This window comes from Nicotiana tabacum, chromosome 14 (assembly GCF_000715075.1).
Source record: "Nicotiana tabacum cultivar K326 chromosome 14, ASM71507v2, whole genome shotgun sequence".
NCBI classification, from domain to species: Eukaryota; Viridiplantae; Streptophyta; class Magnoliopsida; order Solanales; family Solanaceae; genus Nicotiana; species Nicotiana tabacum.
The window spans coordinates 67,483,657-67,510,824 of record NC_134093.1 but is presented as its reverse complement, the minus strand read 5'-3'; positions in this window follow the sequence as shown (position 1 = coordinate 67,510,824).

Genomic DNA, 27,168 nt, shown 5'->3' with positions numbered 1-27,168 from the left:
GGTCATCAATAAAGATTCAAACAAAATAGTTATGACTGGCCACTTTTACAGAAGATATCAGAAATAGGATTAAACTCTCAACATGACTACAAGTTCACATATTTTTACATGGAATTCCTAAGAGCTCAATAGAGTCATATTCCTAACAGTATTTTCCTTAAACAAGTCATCATGTTCAAACTGTATCAACAAAGGACTTCTCACAAGGTTTAAGGATCGGTTCAAATTAACAATAGGGAAAGGACTTAGTATAATTTAAGACAAGAACATGAGATCATAGAGTCAAACAGGGATACCTGCAATATTCAGTCAGCTATACATAGGAAGTGCGAGTGAGGTTGTGACTTCATATAGACAAGAGAGCTTTGGACAATACAGAATCAAGTTAAACATGTCATGATGAGAGGGAGTTACAGATTTAGGAAGTATTGTATCAAAAACAAGTTTAACTCACGCATATAGTCTAGCTTAGTATCTAAATGTGAAGTAGTCATGCTTCAGCCTTTAAAAATTATCACTTGATTATAACAAAATAACTAAGTCCTACTTTTATGGAAGATAATCTTAAAGATAACTGCATGTAAGCTTCACAAAGTCAACAGTAGTTTAAAGAGATTAAAGATAGGGAAGTACTACACCAAGTAGGTTTTGAATTTAACATGTAACTGAAGGTTTTAACCAATCATGAGACAACTAAGTTCAATTGTACAACAATTACCAGTTGACTATAACCAAATATGATCATGACTTGTTCTATGAAGAGGAAGATAGCTTAATCTTAACAGAATATATACAGTAAAGGTTCATGAAAAGAAATCAATTTAACTTAAACAAGATGGTTTCATGCAAATACATCCAAGGTATAACCATGAGAATGCAATAGTAATAACCCAAAAGTAACCTTCAGAGTTAACAAATACAGGTATAGAGAAGAAAAGCATCTAAGCACTTAGATTTTCATGCTTAAGTGAAATGGTAGATGATATGAACTTAGGAATTTTCAAGTTTATCTCAATTAGGACTATTAAATCATAAGTTCAATCACAAGACAAACAAAACACATGGAAAATAAAAGGCAGAGGTGAAGATAATAGTAGAATCATCAATGAAAGATTATGAAGTTCAAGTAAAACACGAGCAGTCATTCAAGGCACATTATAGCTTAAGCATGTAGATTGTTGGAACTAAGAAATGAAAATCATCCAGAATCACTTAATAACTTGATCAATCATCAATTAAAGACTCAATAGACATGACAAATGATCACAAGAAGACAATATACTATCATAAATAGAACATAAGCATTCCCATACTAGTTACAAACATCATAAACAACTATAATTCTAAGAAGATAACTAGCACATTCATAGCGTTCAGATAAAATGTGCAAAAGAGAGATATTAAGAATGTACTAACCTTTTTTAGGGCAGTAGACTAAATGAGGATCTCTCTTAGTTGCTTAATACCACAAAAGCTTCAAGCTCGAAGCAATGATAGTACTCAGAAATGAAAAGAAAGAAAGCAGTAAGGAACCCTAAGTTTTTAATCTCAGAATTGCTCTTACTGTATAGATGTTTTTTTAGTGTTTGTTCATGTCATTGGTGAGAACATTATAGGCTCTGTTTATAGTGCCATCTAAGGCTCTTAGGGTTTCACAGATTCAAAGCAATAGTGGAGAGTAACGAATGGTAGGTGATGATAGCGAGATTGAGTAAAATCATAAATAAACAGAGGGGAAAAACATTGTTGAGTTTACCTGAGAGGAGGAATCGACCGTTCAAGGTAAAGAACCAATGGACATATCCTAAAACCAGAGGTCACTGCGTTTGACCTATGGGTATAGAATTTTCATGATGAATCTCTAAAGAAACTCCATGCATGCTCCGATTTGATAGAGCATAAGAGGATTTGAATGATTTGAAGTTTCATGTTTAAGCTAGGGTTCCAGATTTTAGGCATTTTGAAATTGAACAAGAAATAGGGAATAACCGGCTGGATTCGCAGATTTCAGAAGGCAAAGGGTAGTTTAAGGCTTCGATTTTGACTTATGAGAGCAAATCAGATGATTTCTCTTTTGAGCTTAGGGTTCCGGATTTAGGGGTCTTGGGTTTGTGATTGAAAAGGGGAATTGTAGCAAGATTCGTGGTGTAGCAAGGACAAGAGAGATGATTTACAGTATTTTCGAGTGACCTTGCACGAATTTGTGCAAGGTTCTAATAGTGATGGTTGATTGAGAGGAGAGAAAAAGGACAGGAAAGGGAAATGAAGGCGGCTGAGTGGAGGGGAAATGATTAGGGTTTGAGGGGGATAGAACTTGTCTCTAGGAGTAAAGACGAAGGGTGAAACGGGAGTTGTTGGATATGTTGATCAACATCTCTGATTATTTGGTAATTGGATTTTTTAGAAATGACTTAAGCAGGAAAATCGGGGGTCGTTGGATTAAAGGTTATGGATGGTTGAGATTAGGTCTCTGGGAACGAGTATTAAAATTAAAAGAGGAATTAGAGAATAAGCATGAGCCGTTGATTAGGTGGATCAACGGCTCAAGTGCATTGTGTTTCTTGTGTGAGTGGTGAGGGAGGGTGATGCGGCATGCCGTGATTGGTGAAAATAGGGTGGCTTGGATCGCCAACAGTGAAAGAGATGGGTGTTTGGGTTGGGTATATTTCGGACTGGGCTTGAGTAATTGGGCCAAGAATAATTTAAAGAACGACCACTTTGCCTTTAGTTTGAGAATTGCAATTGTGAACCTTTTGTCTTTTAACCCCTTTTGAATTTAATTTAAATAAACTTAACAATCTTCAGTAAATTTGGTAAAAATTATAATTACTATATATACTACTAATTACTTCAACTAACTATTTATAAAATCCTAAATTGCAATAATAATTTCGAATTTCTCATAATAATCTAATTAACTAGAAATTAAAGAGTAATTTATCAAATTAATTATAGAACCTATGTAATGTGTACATAAGCATTATTTTGATAATTTTAAAAAATAATAAATATATTTGTAGTTACATAATGTTAATACTATGTGATTTATTTTTTAAAAACTAATGCTTGATTAATTTGTAAAAAAATTAAGTATTTGTTACTAGAAAATACTTTAAAAATATTTATTGTAGATTATTAATAAAAATAAATTAATGTAAAAAGGGAGGGTCAAAATTGGCCGTCAACATGTACGTTTTTACCGAGCCTATTACAGTCGGGTACGATATGATGATGATGATGCCCACAGAGGCATATGTTTTTAAAAGTATATGTATATATATATATATATATATATATATATATATATATATATATATATATATATATATATATATATATATATATATATATATATATTTATGTATGTATGTATATCATGCCAGTCCCCCTCGGAGGGATTCAGATGTTACATGTTGTATCTTCTCTATTTCTCTTTACATTACTGCTCTTATTTATGCTTTCACGCCTTATATACTCGGTACTTTATTCGTAAAAACGTCCCTTTTGTCCCAGGGATGCTGTGTTTCATGCTCACAGGTCCCAGTAGGTTACTAGCTCAGTGGAAGGTGTTGTTGCACTCTATTTGCTTCGGAGTTGCCTTTTGGAATCAGTATGCTTATAGACATATGTTATGGGTATGGAGGAGCCTTGTCCCGACCTTATGATGTTTATGTACTCTTTAGAGGCTTGTAGGAAGATGTCATGTGTATCGATGTTTTGTTCGGCCTTGTAGGCCCTCATATCCCATGTATATCATTTTGGGGTTGAACTTTGTCGAGTATTCCTTATGTTATTGTCAGGTTATCTCATGACGGCCATTTCTGTCCCATTTACACATGATAGTATGGATAAGAATACATTACGTTGGTGCTCGGCAAGTAAGGCCTGGGTGCCCGTGGCGGCCCTCCGGTTTGGGTCGTGATAGGGTCGTTACATTCTCCCCCACTTAAACATACATTCATCCGCGAACGTGCCAAGAGTCATTCCAGAGCCATCAAATAACTGTATAAGATCATCATACACATACCCATGGGTGATCTCATGTCACTCAATCCATATAATCCCATTAACACAATCCTGACTGAAGATTCTTCCTTCAAACTTAGACTATAAGCCTTTTGAACAAAATTCGAGCATTCAATACTCTCTCTAAGGTTATGTGTGTGTGTGTGTATATATATATATATATTATCAATCTCAACAAGCTATATTCACCATAACTACACTTCTAAGATGTAACCACACGATGTACTCCATAATTCAAATATCCATAGTAATATTTTCTGGCCGTAATAGCTGCTCATAGCCACACCAGATACTGGTAGAATACCTCATCTTAAATAAATCCTTGTTCCAATCCTTCGTGACACCACTAATGATAAAAGGAACTTGTAAAAACTCATGATCACCCATCGCATGGTCAAGTCATGGAGTCCACTCTTTCTATAAGAACCATTGCTAATTCTGAGCTGACTAATGTCATTCTTCTTCCAAACATACACTTACCCAAATATGATTGTGCTAATCCGAAGTCCAATAACCTTGTCTCACCTTGTACAAGCTTCTCAACTGACAAGTCACACCAAGTGCCATGTAGAACCTTGTATGATGCGGACCATGCACCGCACAAGAAATAGCTCGAACATGACCAATAATAGAAAGAGGACCAAATAAGTGAACCATCCACAAGTTTAAAAAATATAAAAACAAAAGCATAATACTATGAACCATCCACAAGTTTAAAAAATATAAAAACAAAAGCATAATACTATGAACCCATCCAACAAGGGAGAAACAAAACACTCCAAACAAGCACAAGTAATCGTATGTAACATACCACCATTGTGGCGTGCAACACGATTTGACATTATACCATCATGGTGTAAAAGGCGATCCAACATAACATCGTTGCCGCACGCAACCGATCCAAACATATCAATCCACATGGGAACACCAATTAAGCAATAATTCTCATACTCACCAAAAACAAGTGTATCAATAACAAGCACATAAATTGCATATACATAAACATGGTTAGACGGATAGCATAATATACTGTGGAAAATGGAAAGCACGACTAAGGTGCAATAAGCAAATCAATATTTCAAGAGCCATCTCGCTCATATATCGCCTCAAAGCCTGAACAGGACCACAACATGTGTGTGAATTACAAAGTAGTCTCACAACCCATCATAGCATGAGAGGGAAACACATGAAATAGGGCATGAATAAGATCAATTCTACATGATGACACACCCATAGTTTTGTCACGACCAAATTTCTCCCTCCGTGAACCGTCGTGACGGCACCTAGTCTCTACGACTAGGTAAACCTAACACTTTTGCGAAAGTGAAACTAAAGCATGAACATTAACTACTAACAGTAGCAAATATCTAATAAGAAACTGAATGCCACTCGGCATATACAATTAACACCTCTGAAAATGTACAAAACAATTTCCCCAAAACCCGAAATACCGTAAGTCACAAGCTACTACAAAAAGAAGGAAAAATGAACATAGGGAGATAGAGGGGGACTCTGAGGATCTGCGGGCGCGAGCAGATGTACCTTGAAGTCTCCAATAAGCAGCAACGATTGCAACTAGTGATGAGGCTGGTAAGATGAACCTGGATCTGCACACGAAAGACATATGCAGGAAAGGGCGTGAGTACACCACAACGGTACCCAGTAAGTGCCAAGCCTAACCTCGGTCGAGTAGTGACGAGATCAGATGAGGGCCCTACTGGTATAAATATAATGAAATAAGACAGAATGAAATATCGCGGTAAAATTAATACGGAAATCTAACAGGAATAGAATCAATGAAAGACAGCAGCTCAGAACACAGTGATAACAACATGGGATCTCCCGAGATACGGTCTCGTAGTCCCAAACGTAAATGTGCAGGGGAATCTCCCGGAATACCGTTCCGTAGTCCCAAAATAAATATGCAAAACAGGGGGATCTCCCGGAATACCGTTCCATTATCCCAAAGTAAATATGCAGTACAGAGGGATCTCCCGGAATACCGTTCCGTAGTCCCAAAGTAAATATGCAGCGCAACCAACCGAAATAACAATGACAATAAGAAATCCTACAGTTTAGACTAAGTTCAAGTCAAGGAAAGCAGGTAATTTCACTAAACATACAGCACAGAGTTCAAATACGCAGTTAAACAAGTAGGCATGCTATTCAATTCTAAGCAGGATAGTTACATATTCTAGTCTGTTTCAAATAAGGAGAAAACAAGTTATAACTTAGTGAAAAATAGAGTTTTACAACAAATAGCCCGTGTACGGACTCGTCACCTCACGTACACGGCGCTCACATATCAAAAGTACAAAATCCTAAGGGGAGTTCCCCCACACAAGGTTAGGCAAGCAACTTACCTCAAACCAAGCTCAATCAATCAGTCACAATGCCTTTCCCATGAATATCCGACTCCGAGTGGCCCAAATCTAGCCAAAATCAATTACATAGCATAAATATAACTACAAGAAACTAATCTAGATAATGAAATCAAAGTTAACGCAAGAAATTGATAAATCGCTCAAAAAGCCTCCCCGGGCCCACGTCTCGGAATCGGGTAAAAGTTACAAATTAAGAACACCCATTCGCTCATGAGCTCACTCGTACCAAAATTATCCAAATCCGATGTCTAAATCCCACTCAAAACTCAGAAATTCGGTTGGAGAATATTTCCCCCATTCTCCCAACTTTCTCACTCAAAATCCTTAATTAATGGAGAAAATGACAATAGATTAATGAAATACAACCAAAAAAAAGTTAGGAATCGTTACCCCAAAGCTTTCTCTGAAAATCCCTCAAGAAATTGCCTTCTCCGGAGCTCAAAAATCAAATTTGTGAATATTAACCTCAACCCTCGATTCTGCCCATTTTTCTGCCTAGCAATCTTCGCACTTGCAGACCATGGGTCGCACTTGCGACGCCGCATCTACGGAAAATCCCTCGCAGTTGAAAAAATCACTTAAGATGGATGGGTCCGCATCTACGGCAGTGGGGGCCGCACCTGTGCGTGCGCGCCTACGGAACATTGTCCGCTTCTGCGGTCTTCCTCCGCACCTGCGAATCCTTGGGCGCATCTGCGGGCATCGCAGATGCGGAAATTCCTCGCACCTGTGACCCCTGGTCAAGCCTCCAAATTCTGCATTTACGTCTGTTCCTTCGCACTTGCGAGCCCGCACCTGCGGTCTCCCCTAAGTCCAAAATTCATCCGTCAAGTATCCGAAAACCACCCGAGACCCCCGGGACCTTAACCAAACATACCAACCAATCCTAAAACACCATACGAACTTAGTCGAGCCCTCAAATCACATCAAACAACGCTAAAATCACGAATGGCCCTTCAATTCAAACTTAAAGAAACTTAAAAATTCAAAATTCGACAACCGATGCCAAAACCAACCAAACCACATTCGATGGATCTCAAATTTTTCACACAAGTCATATTCAATACTACGGACCTACTCCAACTTCCGGAATTGGAATCCGACCCCGATATCAAAATTTTCACTACCGGCCCAAACTCCAAAAATTCGACTTTCGCCATTTCAAACCTAGATGATCTACGGACCTCCAAAACACAATACAGACACGCCCCTTAGCCCAAAATCACACAACGAAGCTAACGGAATCGACAAAATTCCTTTCCGGAGTCGTCTTCACACAGTTCAGACTACGGTGCCAATCCTAAGGCTTAAACCTCCATTTAGGGACAAATTGTCCCAAACACTTCTAAAAACCAAAATGAAACCTCCCGGCAAGTCACAATAGCAGAAAAGGATACGGGGGAAGCAGTTAAATAGGGGATCGGGGCTATAACTCTCAAGACGACCGGCCGGGTCGTCACAAGTTTATATTGTGCTGAGTAAGCAAATCCAATCTTGTGTCGAATACACATTCATATTAGGTCTACCGATAGGCCCCAAATTGATTCAAGTTATTCCGAAATGGGTAGATAGTTTTCCAAAAGTCCACAGTGACTATATTCATGACACATACAATTAGTTGTCTAACCCTTAACATACTTTCACAGTCTACAACCAAAGGGATAGTCTGCCTCTAAGAAAATCTAATCTCCAATCCCCAAGAATATAACAATCTCCATACATGATATCAAATGTTCCCACTTAAATGGCTACCATGTTATGCATACATAATCATCTCATGAGAAGTGCTCCCATAAATCTCTAGCGTCAAGTAGAAAAATCAGAATATCAACAGTTACCAACCACACGATTTTTGTAGTACTAGTCAAACATCCACCAATTAATACACATGGTGTCTTCTACAACACACACTCTTCTTAGGCAACACAAGAAAGTGTTAGCATTCTCTTAAACTCTAAAATCTCTCATATCGTCTGGAACGCATGATCTTCCTTTCAAAATGAACCGCAACCTTGTCAATGCAATTCCAATCCCACACGGCTCACTGCATCGCTCATACTATTATATGAAAATACAAGAATCACGTGATCAACTCTGAATCACAAGTAGGATGGTCCACCTCATAAACACTCCATCGACAAGAAATCTTCTACTTAACTCAATTCAGGAGAGAATCACAACGCATAACAAACCTTCCATACCGTAGAAGACATCAGCTTGAAGTCGTGATCAAAACCTTCATGAACTCTTTGAAACCCATTTGCATATAACCAAGCCATCAGAAATGAATCCCTTTAAATCAACCAAGTCTCGTAGGACCCAAACCCAATAGTCCAACTGCAAAAATGCTTATAGTGTCTTATCATATCAAGGAAACCGATCATTTACACTACCATGCTGATAAAAGTTGCTGCTATATTTATCCACGTTCTTAAGATTAGCTCTGACCTACCTTTTGTATCTCTTTTCTTTCCAATATACTGTGTTCATTAAACAAAGCTCATACCAAATGATCCCAACATAAAACTATGTCGTCTTAAGATTTGTTAACCACTTTATCCTCTTTCATGCACCCAAAAGTACCTCGAACCAAAATGTATGATTTAAAGTCCTTCAATAAATCTGAAGTCATTGCTTTTATCCCTCTAATGCGGCAACGTAGAATCAACAATGATATAGAAGCATTCCAAATCTTAGTTAAAATCCAATGCAAATCTCAAATCCTTAGCCACACAATGGAACTCGGCAAATACTTAAGTACAATATCATGGAACATTAGCTCAGTAGAACCATTCTCGAGAGCCCTACATCATGCTCCAATTCCCGGTGCATAGTTAACACGTGTCGAACAACTTGTGCTCAGTTATTACAAAAATAGTCTAAAAAGCAACCTCATACTTAGGCAACCGAGTAATTCCTTTCTTTTAGCACACTATATCAATAAGGAAAATCAAACCTAAGTCATTCCACAATATCCATATATCCTTGTCCAGATCATCCTGGATGTCACCCTTCTGAAATCATAGGAAGTCCACAAGCATATCCTAGTCCAGGAATCACAACAACACATGCCCATATGACCCCTGATTTTCGATGGTAGACTCCCCCAATAGGCTTGAATCCACCAAACACATCATCTGATAACCCATAATACTCTTCATTCTTAAATGCCATGGTCTCACGCTGTTATTCAGCTGAATTTCTCATAAACTCATGCAACACTAGTTAAAAGACACTCCAAATTATCTGGAAATGCTTACTCATCCTCATGGAGGTCGTGCCAACTTCCTCAATCGATCTGATCTATAATTGTAGTATATGGATTCCACTAGATAGAAGGAAAACTCTTCATAGAAGCCTCATAAGAACAATATAACTTCTTCTCGTAGAAGATAACCCACCTGCTTAGCATCAAATCGACATCTTTCTATGACTTACCATGGTTATAACCACTATGTAATCAATAGATCCTCTCAAGTCTACGCTTGTCAACAAGATACAAGAATCCACTTTATTTCACCAACGGACAACTGAAAGATCTACCAACATATTCACGACTCAAGACTGTATTGTACATCAAGATGAAAATAAAACATCCATATTCCCTTCTGCATCTCCAACAAATCCCTCTCGTCAAAGTCACATTATCTAAATGTAGTCCTCATTCACATAATACTCATGTCACGACCCAAAATCATTGTTGGTCATGATGGCGCCTAACCCACTTACTATTAAAATTAATCATAAAATAATAATGAAACATGGTTATGAATAACAGAATAGATAAATCTGATAGACAAATAACCATAGACAATGCCAAATCATAATACAACTCTCTAGAACTGGTAACATCGAGTCATAATCTCTAAAATACGGATATAAGTTTGAAATATAGAAATACAATATGAACAACATCAATAGTAAATAAACATAGGAAGAGATGATGGGGACTGCGATGAGGAAGCGGCTCTACCCCGGTCTCGAAAACTCAGCGAACAGCTCCGCTCACAGATCTTGGCTAGATCCAACTCCTGAATCTACACAATTAAGTACAGAGTGTAGTATGTACAACCGACCCCATATACTCTGTAAGTATTATGACTAACCTCGATGAGGTAGTAGTGGCAAGAATTACCAATGATACTCACTTAACAACCTTCTCAATTCATAATTATACAAATACACGTCATGGTATCATCTAAGAATGAAACACCCATATAACCAAATCAGTGCACATAGAGAAGATGTGCGCAAATATTATAAAAGTTTAACAGCTCATCATATAGGGAAGCTATGCATTTATCACAAAAGGATCATCAACCTTAACATATAGAGAATATATGCATTAAAAATCAAGTCAACGTGCACGGGTTAACATATAGAGAAGTTATGTACCATGCCTTCACCTTCCAGTCAAAACAGCATATAGAGAAGATATACGATAAAAACATGTATATGCCCAAGGTATTGAAGAGATGCAAAAATAAAATACTGATCAGTTTTCCACATACCACGTGTACGTCATAAAGAGAAAAACACGAGAGGAAGATCCTAGGGGATGAATTTGTATCCACACATTGCATAGACAACTCATGTGCCATAATATAACAATCGCATAGATCACTCACGTGCTATCATAACTCAAACCGCATGGACCACTCACGTGCTACTTGTAAGGCCCCGTAAAAGTTTACTAAGGGATTCAAGTTTTGCGGTGTCGAGGTAGTGGTGGAAATTTTTTGTTGAAGGGCCAGTTATGCGGTCCGATTCACGACCGCAGATCCATTCTGCGGGCCGCATACCCGTCGCAGAGTTAAGCAAAAAAATGGTTCAATTTTAAAGGTCGTTTTGCGGTCCATTCTACGATCGCATATCCATTTTGTGGTGCGCATTTTCCATACCCAAATTTGGCATGAAGAATTTTGTTGGATGAGTCTGTGGTCCATTCTGCGGCCGCATAAGTGGTCTGTGGACCGTAGACCTATTGCAGACCGGTCCAGACCAGCCCAGTTCTTGGAATCATTTTTGCGGTCCATTTTGCGAGCCGCATATCTGTTATGCGGTCCATTTTGGAGGGTCCATTTTCCTATTTTTATAACCCGATACCATTTTGATAAATAGCCTTAGGGGCAAATGTCTGATGATTTTAGAGAGAGATAAGAGTATTTTAGAGAGAGAAGGAGGAAACCTAGCATTCTAATTACCCATTCTTGCACCAATCTTCAAGAATCAAGGAAGCCAATCACTAGATTATCATCTATCCGGGTATGTCCTACTCCTAAGTTTTCATGCAAGAGGTTATAAATTCAAGTATATTGTGTGGGTTGGAAATAGGCCATGCATGTGACAATAGGTTTTAGTATGTGGGATTAATGAACCATTTTAGTTAGTTTCTTGTTGAAATTGGTTGAGGGAGGAAGGGATTACCGTTGTAGAGCTTTATAGTCTATTTTGCATACTAGATGTTTGACAAAATTCCTAAGAGAGTTACACCATGAGAATCCTTCTATTTATTAACTGATTTTCGCTATCTTCCTATAGATTGTTATTGCTAGAAGTGTTGGGACGTTTTAGAAACTTAAGAAAATCTCAAACAAGGTATGTTGGCTAAGCTACTCTCTTAGAATTGAATTCCATGATGTTCCCATAAGTTTCAAGTGTGGTTGGCTCAAGTTCTTTATTCCCATGTTCCGAGTTGTTTCCAATAAATTCGATTGTCCAAAGTAAGCAAGTGTCGAGAATTATGTATTCAAAATGTGTTCTGAATGTTCCTATCACATTATGTTATCCTGCATGAATGTGTTCAAGAATGATATGTGTATTAAAATGTTATGGCTTGAGTCGTGTTTCAAATGAAAGTCCATTATGCTTAACAAGTAAGTCACTCCTTAGTACATCATTCTGAATACCACATACTTTTCCTTGTTATATATGTACGTATAACAAGAATCTGAATCACAAAATATTGCATGTATCCACTCTTTGAACGAGATGCATTATTCGTGAAGCCTCTTTATCACCATTATCTTACTTACAACCTCTTGAGGAATTGAGTTTTATAATGATTTCTTTGAATTGAGTCACAACCCTAGGTTAATACTTCCCACTTGCTTCCCCAAATTCTCAACAAAGTACTATACCTGATGAATTTCTTATAGAACCTTCTGATTCAAATGGATAATATCCGCTCACTTGTGCTTATGCATGCACCATCATAATGTTTACCTACATGGTATCAAATCTAATGTAAGACAACCTAGTGTTGAGATCTTTCTTGAGCCTCTCTCTCCCTCTCCTTTGTATGTGGCTCATAGGATTTAAGGAGTCACTTTACTCCCTTTTGAACATTATCATAAACCCCTTCACTATTTAGTAACATAAGAGCATATATCAGCACCTATCATATGTGTACATGTCAATTGAAATGGTCACTTGTTTTCATGAAGTCTCTCTGAAATTTGAGATCCTCACACCTCCGTCATAGGAAGATCTTGTGTCGCCCATCTTAGTATAACTTTTGTTTCCACTTTGGACATTCCACAGTAAGTAGCTCACTTTGTTCCTAGTATTGTAGTTGCTCATGATGTGGCCTTGTATTGCAGTTTGGGAGTTAATATAGCAGAAACATGTCCAGCTCATAAAAAATGTTCATTTTCTCTTTACACCTCTAAACATGTATTAATTGTGTTCCTTAGTTAGTGAATTCATTATGCTAGTTTCCTAACATTTTTTGGATAACCATGAGAGATTGCATCCTTCCATATGTTGCTGCAACACTTCCTTTTTCATAAGGGTCCTTAATAGGCTCTCCATCAAGACCAAATGTACCTTTGGCGTTATCATAGCATCACATCTGCTTCTCATGTTTTCCTATCCTTCATTAGAACCTGGGTACTTTTCAAGTCATAAAAATCCATGGCGAACTCATTATGAACATCTGCAAACCTTCCATGATTACTTTGTAGTGTCTCCCTGGGTTTCGTTATCTTTAAACACTCGGCTTCCAGAATCATTGACTATGTCATTGTCATGTGCGGAGAATTTACAATCCTTAATGTTCCACATCACTCGGTGGATAGGAGTTAATTGTCTTTCTCTCTGGAGCATCATATCACCCATTAGAACCTTCCTAACCAATGATGTCATTATGATGATTAACCATGTCAACTCTATTGGTAGTAACCTTCATGTCTCTTAGGATATAACCTCATGAAATACCCTTCTCAGTACATTGATGGATTCTTGAATAATTTTAGTCCAATCTCGAACCTCGTTGTTCCTGTTTGTAGTAAATATATCGAGAGTTGTAGATTCAAACATGTCAAAGAAGAAGCATTATTCCATGATCGAACATATTGGGTAGGAACTCTATAGTCATATTCATTCTAGCACATCATAGAATAATTGTTGAAAGTCACCAAAGGTTTAGTTTGGATGTTCCGTGTAAATATTTAGAGTGGAAGGAAGTGAACGGGTTATTCTCAAGATTTTTATCATGAAGATATTATATGAATTGTTAATAAAGGTAAAGTAGGCGTAGTACACATTGGGCCTTATGGAATCTTGAGGTAAATAGGCCGAGATACGCGTATGATGTCCCCCATCGTTGTTCTCCATGCACCCGGTGTTTCATGTGTCTATGCTCAAAAGGGTCATTGGGAATCTTTTGTCTATCGTTCCGGTGGAAGATATCGAAGGTAAATTTAATGGGTAATTGGCTTATGAGAGGTGCCTAATTGTCATCCTTGTTAGATAAGTCCGGAAGTTGAGATTGCCTCCGTCAAGTGTTATGGCTAAGTCTGTGAGTCGAGGAGGTCGCCTCGATGGCCGAGAGTGTTGTGGAAGGAAAATATTCTCACTTGTTTGTATAGTCAAATGGTTGTGGTTCAAAAGGTACTTTCTATGTGTTATGATTTAAAATTGTGCAGTTCATGTCCAGATACCACTTCTGTTAATTTAATGCCCTTAATGTTGATATCGGTGTTAATAACATATATTGTGATGCTTTGTTGAAATATGGATGTGTTGTTAGAGTGGTTTTGGTGTTACTCTGACAGATGGATGGGCCTAATTACAGAGGAGACTCTGCCGAATTTTCAGGGAAATTTGGGAGTTAGTCAAATTTGGAGGATTGCGATGTGTGAAGGAATAGATGAATTATGTTGGGTGATTTGGGCGAACTCTACTCCTCATTCGAGAATGAATGGTCCTAAGTGGGTCAGGATTTAAGGCCTCGTAAAATTTCGGTAAGGGATTCAAGTTTTGTGGTGCCGAGGTAGGGTGATGTGTATAGATGTAGTAGTTAAGCTCGCTGCGTATAGATGTAGTAGTTAAGCTCGCTGCGGTACAGACTTTTTGGATTGAAGAATGCATCGAGGTAGTGGTGGAAATATTTTACTGAAGGGCCAGTTATGCGGTCAGATTCGCGACCTCAGATCCATTATGCGGGCCGTATACCCGTCGCAGAGTTGAGCAAAAAAATGGTTGAATTTTGAAGGTCGTTTAGCGGTCCATTATGCGATCGCATATCCATTTCACGGATCGCATATTTGGCTTAAAGAATTTTGTTGGATGATTCTGTGGTCCATTCTGCGGCCACATAAGTGGTCTGTGGACCGCAGACCTGTCGCAGACCGGTCTAAACCAGCCCAGTTCTTGGCATTGCTTTCGCGGTCCATTTTGTGGGCTGCATATCTGTTATGCGGTCCATTTTGCGACCGCAAATGTGAATTCAGAGGGTCCATTTTTCTATTTTTATAACCAAACTCCATTTTGATAAATAGTCTTAGGGGCTTATTTGGAAGCAAATGTATGAAGATTTTAGAGAGAGATAAGAGTATTTTAGAGAGAGAAGGAGGAAACCTACCATTCTAATCACTCATTCTTGCACCAATCTTCAAGAATCAAGGAAGCCAGTCACTAGATTATCATCTATCCGGGTAAGTCCTACTCTTAAGCTTTCATGCAAGAAGTTATGAGTTCAAGTATATTGTGGGGGTTGGAAATAGACCATGCATGTGACAATAGGTTGTAGTATGTGGGATTAATGAACGATTTTGGTTAGTTTCTTGTTGAAATTGGTTGAGGGAGGAAGGGATTACCATTGTAGAGCTTTATAGTCTATTTTGCATGCTAGGTGTTTGACAAAATTCCTAAGAGAGTTACAGCATGAGAATCCTTCTAATTATTATCTGATTTTCGCTATCTTCCTATAGATTATTATTGCTCGAAGTGTTGGGACATTGTTGTCGCGCCCCAAACCTGAAGAGGTGTGGCCGGCACCCGGTGCCATACTCGGCCCGAGCGTACCACTCTGTAACTGTGAACTCTAGAGGGGTAACCCTCAACTAAGGCCGATGAGGCCATATTCTGAATAGTCTAAAAATAATGCCTCTCTCATCTGTGGGGTAAACATACCCAAAAGCTGATATATATAACCGTGCAGGCCGAAGAAGCTGCCATGAACATCCACGGAAATATAAAATATACAGGACTCGTCTACAAGCCTCTAGAGATAGCTGAACTGTATCATGGTCGGGACAGGGCCTCTACCTACCCATCAAACCTATATATATAAAATGAACTCCAAGGTCTAGACCTGGTAACTCCGAATAAGTGGATCTTACCAACCAAACTGATGTTTGATTCCGTCTGTTGGGAAGGTCTATCCACTTATCTATCAGGACCTGCAGGCATGAAGTGCAGCGTCCCCGACAAAAGGAATGTCAGTACGAAATAATGTACCTAGTATGTAAGACAATAGAATAACTGAAAGCTGCAACTGAATTGATAATACAATAACTAAAAGTAACTAGGAGTCAAAGATAAGCTGAAGATATGCTTACCTGCTGATACTGACTCAACTCTCTCAATATAATAAGTAAAATAGTTGCCTGGCCCTATAAGGCTCGGTATGTGCAGCTGCTCTGCCATCGTAGGCTCGCTCGTAGGTGCTCGGCCATACTAGGCTCTGTATCTCGACCATTCTACGCTCGCTCATAGGCGCTCGGCCACAGTAGACTGGGTATATAACATACCATGTGATCAGAGGTTGCCCAATAGTGGCATGCCCATCGATTATAGCTGTGTGTGTGTGTGTGTGTGTGTGTGTGTGTGTGTGTATATATATATATATATATATATATATATATATATATATATATATATATATATATATATATATAGACCCTCTGCTCTCTTGACTGTAAGAAGACGATACTTAAATGAATAGAAAGTCCCAATAAGGGAGAATACTGTAACTTAAGAGACTAGGCCAATGTACATAAATTCAGGAATATGAACTTCTCTTTATGTCTCGTTATCAAACACATGTAGTTACTAGATCATACCAAAATGAAGGAAAGGTTTAGCCATAACATACCTTAACCTCGTTGAATCCTTAATAGCTTCCAAGCAACTCTTCAAACAACTCAACTCAGTCTACCATAGCATAAGGAGATTCAAAATCAGTGTTGAATAAAGGCTAAGTCTGTAACTTAAGCTAGTAGCTCATTTTATGTAAATTTGGGCAGCATCTCCCCTGTAACAAGGGACTCCTCCAATACAATATACCAACAACAACAACCAGAGAAATACAATAAGAACAACATCAACAATAGGGTACAAAATATTTCATTAACAAGTCGTCAACATATCACGACGAGCGGCAAGCTCGGATTGAATTCCTTCAGCACCCTTCAACCCCATTATAACCACTTATAGTCTTCTTACATTAACTTAGAAGCATCATTAACATGATAATAAATTCATTAATCAATGATTCTATCCTTATATCATATATTTATAACAAATGAAACAATCCACAACTCCAACTATCTTGAATTAGCAACTTTATTCACTAGTTCATGTCTAGTAAATCCATTTTACTTAATCAACATCAAGATAACCTTAAGCACATCCAAGAACACAATAAAAACACCTCCTACAGTAGCTTCAAGTTGAAATCCAAGTTATATTTAGCTTACAACAACCCTCAATGGCAATACAACACTATAGAAGTGACTTAAGCTAATCCAAGTAATATCTTGTAGTTTATCATCCTAACAACTTAACCAACATACAAGAAAGCTTAATCACAATTAGTAATATGTTATAATCACCTTAGACAGTAGCAAAAACTTGAAATTTCAGCCAAACACAGCCCACAACTATGCTCAATGACAACACAGCCGCAAAGAGGTGTTGTTCTTCACTAGAACTGGCTTTTGATGTTGAAATATGGTGTAATCCATTTGCAAAACTTGAAATAACCTAGGGTTGATATGAAAACCTTGGGAGAGTATTTTAAAGAACTTAAAACACTTAAAACAACCTCCCACACGAGCTGGAACCACCCAAAAATCAGCAACAACAAGAAGAACAAGAAACTTACTAGCGCGACGGGATTCCCGACACTTGATTTGTGGTTTTTACCCTTTGTTTGGGTCTTGGATCTTGAGAGAACCTCGAGAGGGTGTTTTTAGGTGTCTAGGGTCTGAATATACTGAAACATAATGAGTTAAAACGGGGTTGAGGCATCTTGTATATATCAATATATCTCAACCGCCATTGTGGGTCCCATAGAGAGCTGCTTTGCGCAGTCTCCCAAATATGCGCATATCTCTCTACTCTAATGTCGCATCATTGAACGGTTTAATGCGTTAGAAACTATACTCATATATATTAAATTTGGTAGGTAGATCACCCCATAATTCGAAGTAAATTGGGATAAAATCCCATCGACATTGGACCTAATGTTCAGCACATTTATGAATGTAACTTGTGATGACCTTTGCCAACTTTTGTTCCACAACTTGCTTGACTTAAAAACATAACACACGACTATCATACGACTAAAATAACTCATAAAATAACCTCCTTATATTGTTAAGCATCCTAGTCTCATCACAAAAGTATACGTTATAACATTCCCAACTTGTCGACATTCGACGAAACTTATTTTCTTCAATTTGTTTAGCTTCTTAGCCTTTCAAGCCTCTTGGTACTTGTTATCCATGATCTTAAAGATTTTTAATTTCCAAGGTAACATGATTAACTTACTTTATGTACTCTCAAAGGTGATCTCATTTCTGAGCTTACATCAATTGACTTATGACGTACTCTTACGTACGAAAATATGGGGTGTAACATCATTCCCCCCTTTGGAACATTCGTCCTCGAATGTTAACTGATGTGCTTATCAGTCTCATAACCTATAGCTCTTACAAATACTTTACTGCTGTCCTTTCCATATAGGAAATTGTTCTGTGAATAAATCCGAAGGCCAGGGCATTCCCCCCTTTAGGCCTCTTTATCACACCACGACTTGTGGTCGGAATTCTTCCAATCTCGTAACTGTTGCTATCTTATGTCATGCACCCTGTATGACTCTGCCTTATACGTGCGCTTATGTGACTCTTCTCTCCTTTTTCCTTCTAATTTTTGCCAATCTCTAGGCCTCACTTTGTTAACATATACAAAACTATGACAAGCTGTCCCTCTGGGAATCTGTAGGTATACTGAAGTTTTTCACTCGGTACTTTGTCGAACTTATAACTATTGCTATATATTATTTCATAGCCTCGGTTAGCTATGCTTATGGCTTTACTATATCTAGGTAGCTTATACTATACCACAACACTTACTTCGATTTATTATTACCGAGGTTTGCTACCCAACTCCGGGTTACTCTCTCGCTGCTAATCCTATATGTATAAATCTAAGTCCTTTAGTTCTTCCTCATTACTGTTCATCTTAAGAATGATGGCCTAATCTCATCTCATACTTTGGAACTTTTATCTGCCTATTGTTGATTCACCTTAATGTTTATCTATAATCTACCACTGATAACTTGAAACCTCTTATGTAATACATTGTCGTTAGGTCTCACGTCACATCAGGGAACATCTGAAGTTATTTGCCTGATCCACCTAGGGACGATACAATACTTCATTAACTGTATTTCATAGCATCCCAGCGTGATTAACCTTATGGGGGTATTTTAATTATGTACAATTCATGAGGTCCCTTTTTTCTCTAAATCATTACTCAATCGAAGGCTTAAATTTCATCCACTTATCATTTATCACAATTGCACCCTTATTCTACTACCAGGGCAGCATTCCCTCTTTTCTAAATGCTCCTAGTCTTAAACTTCTCCGAGTTCATTCAGGCTATACTGAGCTTTTTATAACTTATGGAAACCATCAGCTCTCTTGTTGTGATGGATTTAATCCCGAGGACTTACCTATTCTCGTCACCTTCTCGCTCACATTTTCTTATCCTTACTCCTGTCTACTTAAAACCTTGTTGCTCTACCGTACTTTAGCTTGTAACCTACATATATGTATTTATACTACTCGCAACCTTCCTTTAACTTGCTAGCACCATAGATTTCCTTATGTTATTCTGGAACCTCAAGCGAGACATCATATTGTCTCTAACTCTTCTTTACACTCTTAACTAGACCTATATGTACCTGGAAACTATAGGCTAGAACATATGCCACTGACGACACAACTATCATTTCTTGATACAGAATTACGATGCTTCCAACCCTCTATCTGATATCTGGATTATTCGTAACCTTCTGTACTTGGGCATCTTGTACCTTCTTCACCTGTACCTTACTTACCTTTAAATATGTATCGTATCTTCTATCTATTTAATAACCTCCCTTCCATATAGGTGGAATTCACATCCACACCTTAAAGCTCTACTATAATACTTGCACCTCATGTGCATACACAATCCGGCGGAAGCTTCATACTGACTTCTTATGAGGTTGGTACTCTTCTAACTAGATTTATCGTAGAGCCATTATAGAATATGGCCATTGTACTATCTCTTTTGTACCTCTGATACTTAGAGTGATTCTATAATGTTCTGAATCACGATTTCTATACTCATTGGGGTCTAATAATTAGGCTCCTAATTCACTTAGCTGATGCAACTCTTTAGTTTCATCTTCTATCTCAGCCTTTAAGTAGGCTTATGCTATCTTTGATTTGTGGCTCAGGGTATTAGTTATTACTTTAGCCCCTCGTGGACGCTATGGGACATCCATGACATAACCTTCTAGCTATTCAAGCTTTTGTCTGTGATGTGGACTCAATTCTTTTTTTAACTTATACTAGAGTTTCCTATAGCTGTATCATTGTCAACATATATGCTGCATGGATAACACTCTGAAATCTCAAGTATTCATAACGTAACTAACTCTGGGTCATAGATCGAATAATTCCTTTCGTGCCTTCTCAGCTTTCGTTAAAAGTAAGCAATTACTTTTCTTGGTCATTCTACCACTTGTTGCATGAATACTTGTCTTATCTTAGTGCCCACATATATTGGAATTTTGTGCGACTCATATGATCTCGAATATTACTTTGGATTTTACTTCCCGTTCCTTAGTCACAATAGGTACCACTTTCTTATAGAGTGCATACGATGTTGTAGTGAGACTGTTATTACAAGACCATTATTTATTTAGGTCACTATGCTTAGTTTGAAGCCTTCTTCCTTATTTCCTCAGCTAGTCTTTCATTGTAGCATTTAGGGAAGACTCTCTGACTCTTGTAAAGCTGCGAGCTTATAACATTGTATACCCCACGGAATTTGTGATGTTCTTACTCGCCTATCATTATCCTTAGTTACTTACCTCCACGCCCTTGTGCTCGTAGGGTTGCTTTGGAATTGAAATTTCAATTGTCTCCGTAGTGACACTCTCTTTTATTTTTGTAACACTTATACGGTACCTTTTACTACCCAACTCCTATCTGAATATTTCTCAAGGATTACGATGTCGTATCTGCGAGACTGAATTTCCTATGCTGGGTTTCACTACGTTTATCTTGCGTGATCTACTAATTTATCTGAGACCTCTTGTCCAGCCATAACTAAGCTCTTCCTGAATCAACTACTAACTACTCGTCAGTCCATGCTCATATTTATATTCTGCGTAACCTCTCTTGGCTTATGTCTTTTGTCTTAACTTACCTTTTGCATTGGCTCCTAATGTATCAAGTGTTCATTCGCACTTTTTTTATCAATAACATCCTGGGAGGGAACCCTTACTGCATCTCCCCGCCATCGTGCTTGTATAATGTTCTGGAGTTATTAACATATATGCAGGATCTGAATAAATGCAATCTCACCCCTTTCGCCTTTTTACTGCATTCTTCCTTTACTATTACATAGTTACCTCTTCATATTTGGTATCTTTTCACATCTTCACTGACTCTTACTCTACTTGCGGTAACCCTTCTATAACAGGGATAACTGAATTTTTTACGCGCGAGGATGATACACTTAATCCCTTAAGCATTACTCTGCTCACATTGCTTTCTTTAGGGAAGCGTCTTCCTGAATGACCTTTAATGGTTATTATTCCGTTGTCCATTCTATCATTTCCGGAACACGATTTTCTGAAATTCTTACGATGCCGACTATTATCGAATCCTTTGGTCCCTAAATCATGTTCGATTTTTTTTGTTTACTAGACTAAGTTGATTTTTATTACTCTGGGGGGTCTAACTTAACCTTCTGGTAATTACGTTGGAGTCGCCAACTCATTTTCTCGAAATGAGGATATGACTTTATGGCTTATACTCTTTTATAGTCTCAAGGCCTGTCACCTCTTGTCTTTTCCTTTACTTGACTATACACTATGCCATCCTATCATATTATTATTTACCGTTACCACCATTTTATCACATCTTACTCGTAATGCTTTATTTACTCTCTTCTTATTCTCCTGCTAATATCTCTGTTTATTACCTTATTCTGAAAACTTCAACAAAATATTCTTTCACTTTTATCTCCCCTTGCTTCATCTCACTGACTCTTCGGGTCGCCAACTATTCACTTTTTACTAGGGGCGAGAGTCATACTAAAGTAAATATTTATCCCTTCTAGGATGCCACTGCATGTCTTCTGATATTTTTGAACGTTCTAGTATTCATATCTGATTGTACTATTCTAGAGTGCACTATCTGGTATGCACGATCTAATAGGGCCTCAAATAGGGCCACGTCATCAAGAATTCTCTCTCTACTAATGCCCTTACCTGCTGCTATATTAGCCCTCTGGCTAGCTGTAATTTTTCTAATTGCAAGCATCTCTATAATTAGCAAACATAAGTCTTGGCTCGAACTCTTATGACTCAGCTCTATAGCACGATATGGATTTGAAAGAAGGGTAATAGACTCCTAAATGTCTTGTAGCTTCCTGTTTATATAATGTGGTGCACAACATATCTATAAACAAGGCTCTACTAGACACAACTTATAGACTCCCTAGGACAGAACTGCTCTGATACCAAGTTTGTCACGCCCCAAACCTGAAGAGGCATGGCCGACACTCGGTGCCATACTCGGCCCGAGTGTACCACTCTGGAACTGTGAACTTTGGAGGGGTAACCCTCAACTTAGGCCAATGAAGCCATATTCTGAATTGTATGAAAATAACGCCTCTCTCATATGTTGGGTAAACTACCCAAAAGATGATATATATAACTGTGCAGGCCGACAAAGCTACCATGAACATCTAATGATACATAAAATATACAGGACTCGTCTACAAGCCTCTAGAGAGCTGAATTGTATCATGGTCGGGACAGGGCCTCGACCTACCCATCAAACATGTATATATAAAATGGACTCCAAGGTCTAGACCTGGTAACTCCGAGGAAGTGGATCTTACCAACCAAGCTGATGTTTGACTCTGTCTGCTAGGAAGGTCTATCCAACTGTCTATCAGGACCTGCATGCATGAAATGCAGTGTCCCCAGCAAAAGGGACGTCAGTACGAAATAACGTACCGTGTATGTAAGAAAAATAGATTTACTGAAAGCTACAACTGAACTGATAATACAATAACTGAAAGTAACTGGGAGTCAAAGATAATCTAAAGATATGCTTACCTGCTGATACTGACTCAACTCTCTCAATATAATAAGTAAAATAGTTGTCCGGCACTAAAAGGCTCGGTATGTGTAACTGCTCTACCGTAATAGGCTTGCTCATAGGCGCTCGGCCATACTAGGCTCTATATATCGGCCATTCTGGGCTCGCTCATAGGTGCTCGGCCACAGTAGGCTCGGTATATAATGTACCATCTGATCAGAGGTTGCCCAATAGGAGCCTGCCCATCGATTATAGCTCGGTGGTGGTGAAAATACTGTAATACTGTATATATATATATATATATACACACTCTGATCTTTTGACTGGAAGAAGACAATACTTAACTGAATAGAAAATCCTGATAAGGGAGAATACTGTAACCTAAGAGACTAGGCCAATGTACATAAATTCAGGAATATGAACTTCTCTTTATGTCTCGTTATCAAACACATGTAGTTACTGGATCATGACAAAATGAAGGAAAGGTTTAGCCTTAAAATAACTTACCCTCGTTGAGTCCTTAATAGCTTCCAAGAAACTCTTCAAACAATTCAACTCAGTTTGCTATAGCATAAGGAGATTCAAAATCAGTGCTGAATAAAGGCTAAGTCTGTAACTTAAGCTAGTAGCTCGTTTTATGTAAATTTGGGCAGCATCTCCCTTATAACAAGGTCCTCCTCCAATACCATAAACCAGCAACAAAAAACATAGTAATACAATAAGAACAACATCAACAATAGGATACAAAATATTTCATTAACAAGTCGTCAACATATCATGACGAGCGGCAAGCTCGGATTGAATCCCTTCAGCACCCTTCAACCCCATTATCACCCCTTATAGTCTTCTTACATTAACTTAACATAATTAATATGATAATGAAGTCATTCATCAATTATTCCATCCTTATATCATTTATTTATAACAAAGGAAACAATCCACAACTCCAATTATCTTCAATTAGCAACTTTATTTACTAGTTCATGTCTAGGACACCCATTTAACTTAATCAACATCAAGATAACCTTAAGCACATGCAATAACATAATAAAAATACCCCCTACAATAGCTTCAAGTCGAAATCCATGTTATATTTAGCTTACAACATCCCTCAATGGCAATACAACACTATAGAAGTGACTTAAGCTAATCCAAGTATTATCTTGTAGTTTATCATCCTAACAACTTAACCAACATACAAGAATTCTTAAGCAAAATTAGTAGTCTATTATACTCACCTTAGCCAGTAGTAAAAACTTGAAATTTAAGCCAAACACAGCCCACAACTATCCTCAATGACAACACAACCTCAAAGAGGTGTTGTTCGTCACTAGAACTAACATTTGATGTTGAAATACGGTGTAATCTATTTGAAAGACTTGAAATAACCTAGGGTTTGTATGAAAACCTTGGGAGAGTATTTTACAGAACTTAAACCACTTAAAACAACCTCCCACATGAGTTGGAACCACCCAAAAATGAGCAATAACAATAAGAACAAGAAACTTACTAGCGTGACGGGATTCCAGATACTTGATTTGTGTTGTTTGCCCTTTGTTTGGGTCTTGGGTCATGAGAGAAACTTGAGAGGGTGTTTTTAGGTGTCTAGGGTATGAAGATACTGAAAATAATGAGTTACGATGGGGTTGAGGTTTCTTATATATATCAATATATCTCAACCGCCATTGGTGGTCCCATAGAGAGCTGCTTGGTGCAGTCTCCCAAAAACACAAATATCTCTCTACTCTGATATCGTATCAATGAACGGTTTAATGCATTAGAAAATAGACTCATTTGGTAGGTAGATCACCCCATAATTCGAAGTAAATTGGGATAACATCCCATCTACACTGGACCTAATTTTCAGCACATTTATGAATGTAACTTGTGATGACATTTGCCAACTTTTGTTCCACAACTTGCTTGACTTAAAAATGTAACGCACGACTATCATACGACTAAAATAACTAATAAAATAACCTTCTTATATTGTTAAGCATCATAGTCTCATCACAAAAGTACATGTTATAACATTCCCAACTTGTCGACATTCGATACAACTTATTTTCTTCAATGTGTTTAGCTTCTTAGCCTTTCAACCCTCTTGGTACTTTTTATCCATGATCTTAAAGATTTGTAATCTCCAATCTAACAAGATTAACTTACTTTATGTACTCTCAAAGATGATCTCATTTCTGAGCTTACATCAATTGACTTACGACGTACTCTTACGTACGAAAACATGGGGTGTAACCGTTGTAGTAACTTAAGGAACGCTCAAACAAGGTATGTTGGCTAAACTACTCTCTTAGAATTTAATTCCATGATATTCCCGTAAGTTTCAAGTATGGTTGGCTCAAGTTCCTTATTCCCATGTTCTGAGTTATTCCCAATAAATTCGATTGTCCCGAGTAAGCAAGTGTCAAGAATTATGTATTCAAAATGTGTTCCGAATGTTCCTATCACATTAGGTTATCCTTCGGGAATGTGTTCAAGAATGTTATGTGTATTAAAATGTTATGGCATGAGTCGTGTCTCAAATGAAAGTCCATTATGCTTAACTTGGAAAGAATACTCCATGCGTCTAAAACTCCATGCGTCGTGTCTTGATTTGAAATGCCTTGTTGCTGATAATCTATAAGGATGCTTGAAAGTGAAAGAAGTGGGTTAGATATATAAAGTGTGGCCAACGTGCCAAGAATGAAAGTTATACTTTTGGTCAATGGTGCCGAGGAAATGAAATGATGTGAGAAAGGTTATGAAATAAGCCTTGATTCAACTGTTCCAAACTGACTTCGAAAATAGAATTGCCTAAAAGCTTATGTACCCGAGTCATGTGGTTGTTTTAACTAATGCTATGCTTTGTAAGTATTTCTAATGTGTTTTGAGATATTAGATCTTCATGAGTTGAAATTGTGTATTGTTCTTTTTAGGGAAAAGTAATTCAAGAACAAATGATATGTTACACGTTTATGATTTTAACATGTGCTTTGATTGCCAATCATTTTACTCCATTTCTTGGAAAGAAATCCATTGCGTTTAAAGTCATCATTATTAATATTTATGATGATGATCCATGAAAGTAAAAAAATGAAAGTGTGGAATATGAAATACGGCCACCGTGCCATGAATGAAAAATCATCAGTATGGCCAAGAGAGCCAAGGAAATAATGATGTTGTGAATGGTAAAAAGTACTGACGAAGCTATATATATAGTGTGAAATCTTAAGAGGTGAATATAAAATATATTTGAACTTTTATGTTCCTTGTGTGCAAAAATAAAAAGGTTTTTGGGAGTATCATTAGCAAACCGAGGAAGGGTGGGTCGTAAGGCCCACACCCGAAACTACACGTGCCTGTGTAAGGGTGGATTGTGATTATTCCCCTTATTTGGGATGAGATTGAAATATTGATGTGATTTTCATTATTCCCCTTAATTGGGATGCGATTGTTGATAGCCCTGGATTTAAAGTTAACCCACACGGCATATATGGGAAGGCGGCCTAGCCGATCGGGTGGAGATCGGATGCCATGTTGCGCACATAGTGGTACTACTCTTGGTAACACCTGTTTTTGCATCACATGTCATACCACATTTTTCATGGGGAGATGTCCTAGCCGATCGGGCGTGATCAGACTCCGTGCTAAAATAACGGTGGTATATCGGTGCTAAAGATCTTCCAACCAAAAATATATATTATTTTTGTATTTTTAAAATTGTTATGTTTTAACTGGGCATTTGGATAGTGTTAATGGTGACTTGTTGTTTCTATAGTTTTTCCCTTTCTTATATTGGCATTCTATTTTGAAAGTGGACATTTAGCTTTACTTACTAGTAGTATTCCATATGTACTAAC